Consider the following 14192-nt stretch of genomic DNA (forward strand, 5'->3'; position numbering starts at 1 on the left):
CAGTTTTCCCCAAGGTCTCTTCTACTTTACTTCTTGATTGTCTACCCTCTATTTAGCTATGTTTCTCCTTTCTACCATACCAATTTTATCGTGTTTCCAAAGACCAAAATTACCTCCAAAAGATTAAAGTTCACATTGTCATCATAGTAGCCATTTATTTGAACTTTTGTTTTGGTTAACATGCAAGTACACATACTAGATGACACGACACACAAGTTACAATAATGAGAAAAAGGGTGAAAAAATACAGATCAATACTTTGGGATCTAAATCATTGATCATTTCTGGATTTGCAAAAGCCTCTTACCTGCCATTATTGTGTCTATACAATTTCACACAGTGATCTCTTTAAGGTTTTATTAAAATTCCTCATTTCATGCCGCTCTTTTTCTGTAAACTCTTCTTCTTTAAAACTTAAAACTTTTCTCATGACTTATTTGGCCAGAGTAAAATTACATTTTTTTAGCTCAAGATGCCTCATAATCTGATCGTGTCTCTACCAATCTGACTTTGTCACTTGTCATTTTGTTCATCTATGACTTCTTCATCCTTTAAAGCCAAACACATCCCTATTGATAATCTTTGCACTTGTTCTTCTCTATGCTTGAAACACATTTTCTTTATGTGGGCACATGGCTTGTTTCTTCATTTTCTCAGGACTATATTCAAAGCCACCATTGTACAGAGGTGCTCCCCATATACTCCCACTAAAATAAAAAGGAACATTAGTCTCTAATTAAAAATATCTCTATAGTTTTATTCATAGCACTTACTATAATTTCATTTCTTTGAGCATTTTTAAGATTTATTATTCAAAGGTTCTGTTATTCCATAGTTGTATGAAACCAGATGATTTGATTAAGATTTATGTGCCTCAGTTTCCCAATCTGTATAATGGAAGTTATAACAATTCACCTCCATAGGGTTATTATAAAGATTACATGAATTTTAGTAGTGTAAACAAAATCAGAACAATATCGGGCACATTGTAAATCCTCAGTAAATATTAGCTCACCTTGTCGCATATTTGTTACTCTCTTCTATTCCTCATGAGAATCTAAGTTCCCTTCAGGTAAGAACTGTGTTTTGCTCACTGCTTGTTACATTAAATTTGGCAGTGATAAGTAGCAGCAGGCATTTCTTCTATGAACTCAGAATAGCCAGGGGAAGAAATCCCTATTGTGAAGGGATAAATTATCATCAAACTGTTCACTCTTAACAGAAAGCAGAGAATAAATTCACCACCAGGACTAAACTTCTCTCCATGTGTGCTCTGTCATTTATGTGAAATGATCATTATTTGCTTGTGTAAACGTGCAGCATAATACTGGTGCTCTTTCACTTTCTAGTTTTAAATGTCAGTTTTCAGAGTCTTTTGGAGAAACATGATTGAGATCTGTGGAATCCATCTAGCTTCGGTAATTCTGGCCTAAAAGCTTGCTTCGCCTGAATTAGTGATGAGCCCCAAAGTTAGAATCTTAAACATTACCTACATGTGGCACAGTGAGGTGAGGTCATGCAGATTAACAACAACAAAAAAAGTAATTTTATAATTATAAACTCCCAATTATTGTTTGTAATTAAGCCTACTATGTAACTTTAAGCGCTCATGATTAAGGGCAGCCTGTTCACAGGGTGACAGGCCCTTCGTAGCAGGGGGATGTTCAGTCCATGACCACAGAGCTAAGAGGACTGAGCTGTGCTTTTCAGATTCAGGCTGGGAGTATACACAGAAGACAGAAAGAGTTTATTGAAATGGCTATAAAATATGAACAATGATAAATTTGTTTCCAGTAGGGGCTAAATTCATATGTAAAATAAATACATATAGTGTCTATTTTGTAAATGTAATCTCTCTGTTTTATCAATTTTAAGTATAAAATTGATAAAATTGACCTCTGAGTCATAGCTCTTTCAAGTTGTTTTTGTTTGTTTGTTTTTGAAACGGAGTCTCTCGCTCTGTCCCCAGGCTGGAGTGCAGTGGCGTGATCTCGGCTCACTGCAAGCTCCGCCTCCTGGGTTCACGCCATTCTCCTGCCTCAGCCTCCCCAGTAGCTGGGACTACAGGTGCCCGCCACTACGCCCGGCTAATTTTTTTGTATTTTTAGTAGAGACAGGGTTTCACCGTGTTAGCCAGGATGGTCTCGATCTCCTGACCTCGTGATCTGCCCACCTCGGCCTCCCAAAGTGCTGAGATTACAGGCGTGATCAAGTTTCAATGGTTCTACAGAGAAGGTGCAATGCAACAATGTTCTATCCTGCATAATCCATAAGTTAAAATGAGAACATTATATTCTCATATTTTTTACAGTAGCAAAGATGAGTAGAAAATTTTAATCTCCATTTTAAGATGCAAACCTTATTTGAGATTTGTTAAGAAAACCATTTTGATGTGAGATGCATTTGTTTTGAATAAATATTATTCATCTGTCCTATGTCATGATCAACTTGTGAGATAATATATTTGAAGAGCCTACATAATATTTTTTTCTGAGTTAAATTTCTTTTATGTCACCAGATTGTTTATTCCCAAAAAACCACAATTGTTTCTATTTCTATTAGTAATTCTCTGATTTCTGCAGATGAACTTAACTTGCACTCAGTTTTCTCATCTATAAGATGAAGACAGTAATATTAACTTTGATGATAAATTAATATATTTGACAACTTTGATGAAAATTAATTTTAAGCATCCATAATATTGGTTTTCATGGAGAACATTTCTCAACATTTCATTTGTACAATAAAATTTTTTGTAAAAATTTTGAAGGATACTTAATACCTGTGGCATACTAAATACATCTTTAAAACAGTACATGTGTATAATTTATGCTAAGCTTTGTGTTGAGTTCTGGAAACACAATGAAAAATATGACAAAACTGCTCTCAAAGTGTCTCACTTCTAGTTGGCAGGAAGAAATTTGGCAGTAAGTATACCAGGTGGTAAGTATTGTATCTGATAAAGGTGAAGAACGGGATGTGTGGAGAGCCTAGCACATGGCGCTATACTTGAGAAAACCCAAATGTTTCATTATGACATAATAATGACATCAGTAGATACATGGTGGTCATATTCTCATTCTGCCAAATCTTTGACTGTTTTGTTACTGTTGTTTCTTAAGGCAGAGTCTTGCTCTGTCACCCAGGCTAGAGTACACAGTGTCACGATCACAGCTCACTGCAGCCTCAAGTTCCTAGGCTCAGGCAATCCTCCCACCTCAGCCTTCTGAGTAGCTAGGACCAGAGGCTCATGCCACTATACCCAGGTAATTTATTATTAGTATCATTTGTAGGGATGGGGTCACTCCCTATGTTGCCTAGGTTGGCCTTCAACTCCTGGACTCAGGCAATCCTCCTACCTCCACCTGCCAAAGTGCTGGTATTACAGCCTTGAGCCACTGCACCCAGCCAAAGCCTCCAGTTTAAAAAATTGGTTGAATTTATACAATTCTTAGATTCATTTTAAAAGTCATATTTGAAAACAAATAGAGGGCTATTTTTACCTTAAACTAAAGCCTGTTGGACCAACATAACACAGGTTTTGCTGCATATTACAGGTAGTATTTCCATTCTCCTACATTTGTCCCTCACCAGGCTAGTAGACAGGGGTATAAAATACAATCAAATAATTTCTAATATGGTGGAATCTCTTGGGAAGTATTGTACTGGTACTCAGCAAAATCATTAGCCCTCTCATGCATTATTTAATTTCCTTTCAAAGAAAAGGTGTTCCTTTTTTTATGCCCTCCTCCATCCACTACAGGTAAAAGTTCTACAATGTCCTCATATTGTTTATTTAGCCTGTAGAAGATCTGAAGCAGGTTGACACCACACACTCTTTGAATTATGATGAGGGGGAAATTAGTGAGCAAAGGTCTTCTGGCATCCATATTGAGAACTGATCAAGTGTACTCCATTTCACACCCCACTGAATAAAATAAGTGGATTATTTTTTGCACTTACCTGTTATTCTAAGTCTAAAAATGTATCATTTAGGGAAGTGGACCTTTAGTAATTTGTAGTCTAAATGAATTAGAACACTTTATGTTGACTTCATCCATTTCTGTTTTAATAAGATACTATCATGGAAATGGAGAATTGTGTTGATGATTATGAGTAAGCAATGATCAAATATTTGAGACTACATTATTTTTGCCTGTGTTTGTATCACTCACCCATTTTTTTTTGCTTTGAGTTACTCTGCAACAAAAATTGTTACCTCAGGAAGCAAATACTTTGAAACATTGTTCATATAATAAAAATAATGTTATTATTATAATATAATTAAACATCCCATATTTTCTCAATTATAGCACAATGTTTCTCCCTGTGTGAGGCGCTTCCTACTTACCATCTAGTGTATTTACTGCCAACTTTCTTCCTCCCAACTAGAAGTGAGATGCTTTGAGAGCAGGAGTCTTGCCATATTTATCGTTTTGTCTTCAGAATTCAACATAAAGTTTAGCATAAATTGTACACACAACACATGTTTCTTGGGCTTGGATTTTAAATTGAATGTAAAGGAAATATATCATAAAGTGAAATTATGTGAAATTGACATTGTTGGTGTTGAACACACTGTTAATGTATTTGCCATATTTATATTTAACATTTCATAACATCACACATAGAAGGAAGTTTTATTATAAATAAAATATAATTCAAATGAAAGCCTTATTACAGAGATAAAACAAAAGAAATTCCAACTCCCAAGAACAAGTTGCTTTCTAGGAGCTGATAAAGAACTGCTCAAACTTTTGGATTGTTTCCTTCTTTTTTTCTGTCTAACGTATTAAAAGCCACACTCATTCCAATCTCAATTGTCTATTTAATTGGCAGATTTCATAGGAAAGTTGCCCAAGTCTCCATAAACTTTCCATTCTACCTTGCAAATGAAGACAGTAGGATTTTGCAAAATGTCAAACCAAGAAAATGCAACAGAGCTAACAGTTCTTAGAACAATGTTACAGAATATCCAATTATTCTTCTCAGAATTCTCTTCCTGGAAAATGTCAATCAAAGTCCACATTTTGACTGCAGCAGCAATGAAAACCTATTGCGATGGCGATTTTTAAAAATGTCAGCAATCATTTTTAAATACATAACAATATTTTATAATGCCCATTTTATAATCATCTAATAAAATAGCAATATCAAAACATCTGTGATCTTTCTGTAGTACAAATTTAAAGTTAATAAAAATAGAAACTTTCAGCTGGACCATATCTAAGTTTTCATTTATAGGAAAAAGAGTGTGGATCTGTGAAGAGCCCGAGGGAAGTGACTGTCAGGTTTCCAGAAATCTATTTTTAATCAATCATCTGTATAAATTCACATAGAAAAATTACTTAACAGAATGTTTAATTGAAATCTTTACTGTGACTCTATAATATCAAGTTGTCTGAACATGAAAAGGTAGTGATCAAGCTATGAATTCATTATTAAGATCTAACATGTAGATAGACACAAATATTTTATTTGGTACAATTTTTAATACTCAGACTCACACTCTTGTATTGTGTTTTTAATTGGATAGGGCAAAATTATCTTATCAGAACTAACAACTTTCATTTGATAGGGCAACTATTTTTAACGATTTTGATTACCAGGAGGGCTTGATCCGTATCTTATATTTTTTCTTACATATTTGTGCTAGGTATAATATCAAATGTAACATAGAGTGGTTGTTCAGGATGTGGTCAATGCACAGGATTAAAATTTTTAAAAAGGTAAATGTAATTATTTGCTGAGGTAAAAAACTCCAGACAGTTCTGACATACACTGGCTTATGATCAGGGTTGAATTTTGTGTTCACTAAATGTGGTTTACAGTATAGTCCAGAATATTTTTACCTATGTATCTGAGATAGAAGTGTATATTTTCAATTAATGTTTATGAATCATATTTTAGTGAAAACACAGTTTTTTACTGTCTTGTGCTAAAAGCATTTATAGAAGATTGCACTTCATGTCCACTTACAAAAATGAACACCACTTTTATTTATATATTTTTGTTTATGTAAAGCTCCAAAGATAAATGTTAAGGCTAACGCATTTTAAGTTTGCCTGTTAACAACTGCATTAATAAATACATTTTTCTCACTGGTAAACAGGTCAAGGGAACCCAGCTTGTCATTTGGGAACTGAAACTTGTAGCCGTAAGCACACCTCATTGGGTATATTACCATACCTCAGGCAAAATATGAAAACCAAGTTTTCAGTTCACTGTAAAAGAACTAATGGGTAGTAGATTTATAAATGGGTCAAAAAATAATGTTTAAAATTATAACTACTTGTATTGATAACAAACTCAAATGAAAAAAAGTACAACATATAACGACAACATAAATACTATCTCCAAAACTATTTCCAATAATCATTACATTCTTAAAATCAAAACTTGTTATTTAAAAAACATATATTTTCCATATTGTTAATGCAAACATATCAAGTATATATCCATGAATATTAAAATTAGTTACTTTTCTTCTGACATAAAACAAGATTCCTTTAAGTGTTAATAAAACAAAAAAATTATTTACCTTTTCCTTGATTCCAAATCCTAAGCATAGCATTTAATTATTAAGTTTATTCAGTAATCTCTGTGGCATTTTTAAACCAAATATTACAATCAGTGTTTGATGGTACATATATCTGGAATTTCATAACATCCCTTACTAAAGAGAGCATATAAATTTAATATAAATCATAATAAATGTATGTGCTAATAAAATTATCTCCATACTATATTAAAGTATTAATTAAATTAAGCAATAATACCCAGGGTAATATTTAGGGAAATATTTTTCTGAGGGATTTTGTTTATCATATATAATTAAAATAAGATGATTCATAATCCATTTTTATACTTTAATCAAATAAGTGTATTTCCTTATTAAATCAATATTATATTTTAATCACGCACAGAGAGAAATAAAGATTTAACCCTTCAATGTCGTTGTGGTAATGAAAGCCATTCTTACTGTAATTTCTAGGCAGATTTTATAGCAATGCAGAACTTAAAGAAGAACTGCATATTCTTAAAGTACTTTAACCCAGGATTTATGCATATGGAGCATTTACATTTCATAGAATTTACTCCAAGAAAAGGTGATATAATTTTATTTAGTTTCCACAATGCTGTTGTAACTTATTGTAAGCCAATTAACATTTACTGAGAACTTACATTTGACAGAAATGCGTCCAGTCCTTTCTCATACAAGCAGAATGATATTCTCTCTTCCGACCCTCAACAGTCAGATGGAGAGATGTGAAAAATCATTAAATATTTTATTTAAAAACTCATGATACAATTTATTCTAATAGAATTTCATTTAACGTGAATAAAAAGCATAGTGTAAGAAACTGCTTCTTGAAAACAGGAAAGCCTTTGCACTTTCGTCTGTCATCTCGCCCCAGAAAAGTTAATTTTATTTTCCTTACTTAAAATATTATCTGGCATCCTGATGATGAAGGAGTCTCAGAAATGTAGTTTCCCAGCCTCCATTCCTTGTAATTTTGGGGAAGAACTGTAAGAATTACAAAGGATGACAAGCGTTAATGCAGACACATTCCAACATGGAACACATACTACACAAATACCAAAATCACTGGATGGAAGCCCACGTTGTAGCACTTAGTGGCTTCGCTTAGTATTTTTTTAATCTACCCAGTCCTGCAGAGTAGATACTATCCTTTTTGAAGGTAAAGCAGTTTAAGTGACTTAACTGAGTATACTGGGCTCAATCTAGCTTTCAAATATAATCTATTAAACACATGATATTTCTCCCTGTATATAGCTATTGATGACTTATTTGGACTTCATGTATTCATCTCAATATTGAATTAATGGCAATTTTCTCTCACATCTCCATTCTAGCATTTACACAAATCATAATATTTATGATTCCTTCACATCTTCAGAGGAGCAATTTTGTTATCACCCACTATGGTACTAATATTTGAATATTTCAAAAATATGAAATCTAAACATGTTTGTTTTAAATCAAGTTACTATTAATAGGAAACATTTGACTCAATTTTCTAATGCTTATTAATTTCTCAGTTACCTTCCAATAGTTCATGCATAGAAATTAAATTAGGAATGACTCTCTTAAATATAAAACATTTTATATAAATATATTTAAGAATCTGTTTTTAATTATTTGCCATTTTGTACATGAGTATAGTAGAGATATTTTGCTTATAATAAATATGGAAAATTTAGAAAAATAAATGAAGCCAAAACATTAAATGTATATTCATGTAACAGAACCATTGTGCCTATTGTTAACTGGTTTTAAGAAGACTAAGCCAATTATTGTAATAAACATCAACATTCTAGTAATAAAATGGGCTTCTTGATGTTACCTTTGCTTCCAATTTTATTTTAAGTACAGGAATTCACGGAGATGCTATACAGGTGGATTTCAATGAATTTTTCTCAATGCAAACAAAGGTAAAATATGACATTTGAAACTTATCCTCTGTCATTTTCCCAGCTGCTTACATAGTAGAGAATCTGCTCAAAGTCTCCATAGATCATTGTTGATGTCACAGGTGACTGCAGAAGACTTAGTTCACATTATAAACACTATTACCTTCACAGATAATTCAGTATCAGAGAAGGTCTTTTAGCAAAGCTTTCTGTTTAGTAATTTTTCTTTTTTTTTTTTTTTTTTGACACAGTCTCACTTTGTTCCCGAGGCTGCAGTGCATTGGCGCAATGTCAGCTCACTGCAACCTCTGGCCCACTAGGTTCAAGCGATTCTCCTGCCTCAGCCTCCTGAAAACTGGGGCTACAAGCACACATCACTACACCTGGCCAGTTTTTGTATTTTTAGTAGAAACGAGGTTTGGCCATGTTGGCCAGGCTGGTCTCAAACTCCTGACCTCAGGTGATTCACCCGCTTCAGCCTCCCAAGTAAAATTTATTTTTTTAATAAAAAAATTGAATGGCCCTTATATATGGCATTTGTTAAAATAAGTTTACTTACAGTGTTTTATCATTCCCATTGGTTTTAAACAATCTTTGCCTTTTTGTTTTCAAATAAAAGTGTGTACAATTGTGTTAGTCCATCTTTGCATTGCTATAAAGAAATACCTGAGACCGGGTAATTTATAAAGAAAAGAGTTTTAATTAGCTCATGGTTCTGTAGCCTGTACAGGATGCATGGTGACAGCATTAGCTCACCTTTTCAAAGAACTCAATTAGACTTGAAATTATATACCTATATTTCTAAAATTATACTTTTCTCAGGTTGGAACCACTTGTATTTTGTATTTTAACTTTACAGACTGTCATTTACAGTTTGCTAACTAAAGAGTAACTTGGACTAAATATTCCAAATGCTCAAAGTCTAGATTATAAAGTGCCAACTCATTCAGATCTAGTTTCAAAAAAATTGCTTATTTTGTTTCTTTCATGAAATACCCCGTATGAATATGGATAACACACATACACACAATGCACTTGTTTTTGTGCATATATGTAATTGTAACAATAATTTCATCTTTTTTTTTTTTTTTTTTTTTGAGAAGGAGTCTGGCTCTGTCGCTCAGGCTGGAGTGCAGTGGTACGATCTCGGCTCACTGCAAGCTCCGCCTCCCGGGTTCACGCCATTCTCCTGCCTCATCCTCTCAAGTATCTGGGACTACAGGCGCCCGCCACCACGCCTGGCTAATTTTTTGTATTTTTAGTAGAGACGGGATTTCACCGTGTTAGCCAGGATGGTCTCCATCTCCTGACCTCGTGATCCGCCTGCCTCGGCCTCCCAAAGGGCTGGGATCACAGTCGTGAGCCACCGCGGCCTGCCAATTTCATCTTAAGCAGTTTATTTGCTGCTGTTTTATGTGAGAACTTGGAACTGATGCAGGTAGGAAGGTCCTTGTCTTCACCCAGGAAAGAATTCAAGGGCCAGCTGACGTGACAGAAAGCAACTTCTATTGAATCAGTACTGCTCCTTGAGGAGCAGGGCTAACCCACAGGCAGTGTGGCCAGAGTCAGCAGTCTATGGGGTTGTTGGCAGCTGTATTTACATCTGCTTTTAATTATATGCTCATTGAGAGGCATTATTCAGAACTTTCTGGAAAAGGGGTGGGAAATTCCATAACCATATAAGATAACTTCTGTGCAGTACAAGGCAAGTGGCCACGGCACTGTACCTTTATGCTAATGAGCAGTGAGGGCAAATTGAGGTTGCTTTTGTCACCACCTACTGGTGTGGCTTCTTCACTGCATCCTATTTCCACCAGCTCCTGCTTCAATCATGGAGACATAATCGGAAAACAAGTCCTGCTGGCCTCCTCCCTCGGAATTATTTAAAACTAATCATTAAAATATTAATTAACCTCAAGTTTTAGTTGCTACTTTTAATTTCTTGAGGATCTTATTTTAGAATAGAATGTTTCATGTGGAAGAATTTAGGAAAGAACATTCTTTTCTATACTAAGTAAGCCTATATTTATTTGTGGCTCTCCAAGCATTGAGTAATCTGATTTTCAAAATGTTGAGCTCTTAAATCATGAAAATAGACAAGCAGATGTTTTATATTTTAGGTGTGTATCCAAAGTTGGGGTCATGCTTTGTACCTGTAGGTAGACTGAAGCAGGAACTGTTTGACAAAGTTTGTGCATTTCTAGCTGTCACTATCAGACACAGCTTTTTAAAAACAGGACTAAATAATTATTTTCTAATATAAGATAACTTGTTGCACACAGTAAAAATCTGATTTAGTCATTTTAAAAGGACTATGAGTGTCTTTGACTGAATATCTAATTTTTTTCCACGTTAGACTTAGTTTTCCTAATAAGAATAGAAAAAAAATCATTATTCAATAAATTACTCATTGAAGAAATTGGTTAATGGCCATCTCCTAAGAACTATGCTAGAGGTCAGGTGTCTAAAAACAAATATGATCTATTATGTACCCTGAGGAATGTTAATATCTAGTTACAGTGAGTAGAGTCAATAGAATGATAAATGGGACAAATACAACTATTCGCTGTTAGGTCAATTAATTTTCTCATTGTGTTAGGTTATTTGAAAAAAAAAAGACATTATTTATCCCCTCCTGATAGCCAAGCTTCTTTGCTTGGTAACTTTTCAGCTCCTTCTATCAACAGTTGGAGTGTGTTTCTTCCCAACCTCAATTGTGGTTGTCCTGTAACTCATTTAACTGATACTATGCAGAAGAAATGAATGCTGAACCAGTTCTGAATGTAGGCCTTAATAATCACTCACATGCTTACAGAATGCAAGGTTTGGGTGACTTCCTAGCTGTCACAGTACATTTTAGTAGAAATAAAAAGTATAAAAATTCTCTGAATTGTTGGTTGCTTCAAAGAGTAGTGTAGAATTTGGTAAAAAGGAAATAAGGAACTCAGGAATTTAAATTTAAATTCGAATTTAAATTTGAAAGGAACGTCTGGGTAAGATACTATGAAACTTTTTAAATAGCTCCAAAATAAATATTACATCCTGTTGTCACAGAATCATTCTGAAAAACAAAACCCAGTCTAATTCTGTGGGTTGCTGAATTACATTCCAATTTAATGCACAGTATTGGGTATTTAATGCACATAATTTCTTATGTGAAGTTATGACACTGATCTGAAAACTGGGATCAGGTCATCTGAGCAGACTTCAATGAAGCTAAGACCCTGAACACTCTACCACACCTCTTTGCCCTCAACAATAGCCTTTCTTCCCCTGTTAAATATACTGCCCTTCTTTCGTGACAAACCTGCAATGATTTCTCTTGAGGTGTTTATTTTGCAGGTGGCTGCTGATTCTCCACAATATCACGATGAACTCTCATTTATCAACCTATTACTCTCTGCAACTTCTTGGTACCAAATATAACTAACGAGAAGGGAGAAAACACATCAAAACAATTAAAATTTGCCAATGTGTATTCATTGAGACCTGGAAATATGTAGGGAATTGGATCTTACAGATATTATATAAGGATGGAAGTGATATAATATTGGATCACATATATGTATCAATTGAGTTAGGATTTAATGTCTTAGCTTGAGAGGATGGAAGCTGCTTTACCATTGTCCTCAACTGGTTTACATAAATATGTACTCTAAGGTGTTCTACTTAGCAGGAAGTTGAGATGATAAGTATTCTTCCCTGGTAGAGGAAGATGTTGAAAACTTTAAGGATATTGAATATAGAAGAAAATTTATTACATAAGATCTGCTCACTCACCCACCATCTACTCTGGAAATGTCCAGGAGAGATTCTTTTCATCAAGGCTTTGGGAGATATGTTGAGGAAGACAATGCTGATGTCCTTAAAGTGATCTGTGCAGATAATTCACTGTAAGGCTAGAGGTAACACTAAAATGCTGCCATAAAAACAGAGCTTTCGGAGTTTAATGTGGATATTGGGATGTGTAGCAGAGGTCAAGTGGCAGGATATATCTGATCTGCCAAAGACATGGTGGTCGTAGTAACCATAATGGGAATGAGTCCCAAGTCAATAATCAGAATGAGCTGACATGCATAAATCTTTAACACTGGCTAATTGAGCATGGTATTCAAGTTGTCATTTAAGCTGAGTTTTATATCACGAATTTGATGTAATCTGATCTACTGAGTCATAAAATTGGATGTGCAGAATAGCTCTTCATGCTCAAGTAAAATGGTATATACAATAATGGACTAAAGCAGTTTCTAAAGGTACAAGTAATTTGCACATGAAAGTAGTTCAAAATCACAAGATGTTGCATCTCAATCATATTGTCCTTTTTTTATAATACACACGTACGTCTTGCCTCAAAGAAAGTTTTCAATCAGCAGCTCATTAAAGAAGAAAATATTCAGATTTGGATTTGAAATATTTCTCCACTATCATATACCCCAAAGTGGACATCTTCAACATTATAATTCAGATAACAGTAGTCCTGAATGATGGTGCTGAAGGGAAATCATCCCAATGGTCAGAACGTCTAGCAGTGGACCTGTTTTTTTTTTTTCCTGAAAAACAAGATGTATAGAAACTAGATCTATATTGATTTTGGCCAGTGAAAAATTGTTTGGCTGGGTGGTCAGAGATTTAGAAAAAATACAATTGAAAAATTAGTGATAAGAAGGTCTGGTGAAGAAGTGTCATGTATTAACCTATGAATGAATATAGAGTAAATATAGGTCTATGACTTGTGAAAATGCTCATTCAGTAGTAATTTCAGTTGTAGTTAATAATTACATTGTAGATTAGCTTGGGGGATGTTATTAAGCCTACTTCCCTAACCAGCCCATTCTTGCTGTATGAAAAATACGGCCATGTGGCACGGTTAGAAGTTGTGCATGGGTTCAACAATGTGGATGTTCACTCACCAGAGGTGACCTGGTGTCAGGCATTACTGAGTGTCCCACGTACTACAAGCATGAAGGAACACTGGGATTCTAATATGGCACTACTCAGGAAAACCAGCCAGTCACCATGGTAGCACCCATTTCATTCCATTGTGATACAATACTTTGTATAATTTAAACTTCCTAAGAATTGATTAAGATTTATGTTGTGTCTCCATACATGGAGGGTTCTGTATATGTCTGAAGTCCAATTGATATATGTTTTTGTGCAAGTTTTCTATGTATTTATTAATCTTATGTCTGATTGCTTTATTCTTAATGGAAAGTAGGGTTTTTGAAGTCTTCAGCTATTAGTTTAGAGCTACTATCCCTTAAATTCTGTCACTGTTTGCATCATGAAGTTACTAGGAGGTTCATTCATATTATAAATGAAATATAAGTACACTTTAAAAATGTATTTAAAGTGTATTTTTACAAACTTTAAAATTTAAATTTAAATTGTAAAAATACAATTTAAATGTGCACTCTCTTTTTATTACTACTTGCATGAAATATCGTTTCCCATCCTTTCACTTTCAACTTATATGTGTCCTCATATCTAGAGTTATTCACTTATAAATAGCATACAGTTGGTTCCTGGTTTGCTTTGTTGTAATACTCATTTTGCAAATCTATTTAAATTATTGGGAAGTTTAATCCATTTTCATTTAAATCAATTACTGATAGGAAAGAACTTACTTTTGTATTTTTCGATTGGTTTTCTGTATAAAGAAGCAACATTTTAAAGATGTTCATTCTTTCCAACTTGGTCTATAGACTCAACTCTGCCAATTAAAAATTCAGTAGGTTGGCCGAGCATGGTGGCTT

The 14192-nt window shown here is 34.1% G+C and overlaps 1 long non-coding RNA gene across 1 annotated transcript; it reads right to left on the reverse strand.

The window, feature by feature from the left end:
* Positions 1-313: 313 nt before the first annotated feature.
* LOC129528264 (uncharacterized) lies at positions 314-13400 on the reverse strand. The gene is made up of 6 exons (XR_008673496.1): positions 13347-13400; positions 12217-12311; positions 11744-11862; positions 7443-7528; positions 7186-7247; positions 314-707 (listed from the first exon to the last, which is right to left on the reverse strand). It is a non-coding gene; the product is annotated as an uncharacterized lncRNA (long non-coding RNA).
* Positions 13401-14192: the final 792 nt, after the last annotated feature.

This window comes from Gorilla gorilla, chromosome 17 (genome assembly GCF_029281585.2).
Source record: "Gorilla gorilla gorilla isolate KB3781 chromosome 17, NHGRI_mGorGor1-v2.1_pri, whole genome shotgun sequence".
Classification (NCBI taxonomy): Eukaryota; Metazoa; Chordata; class Mammalia; order Primates; family Hominidae; genus Gorilla; species Gorilla gorilla.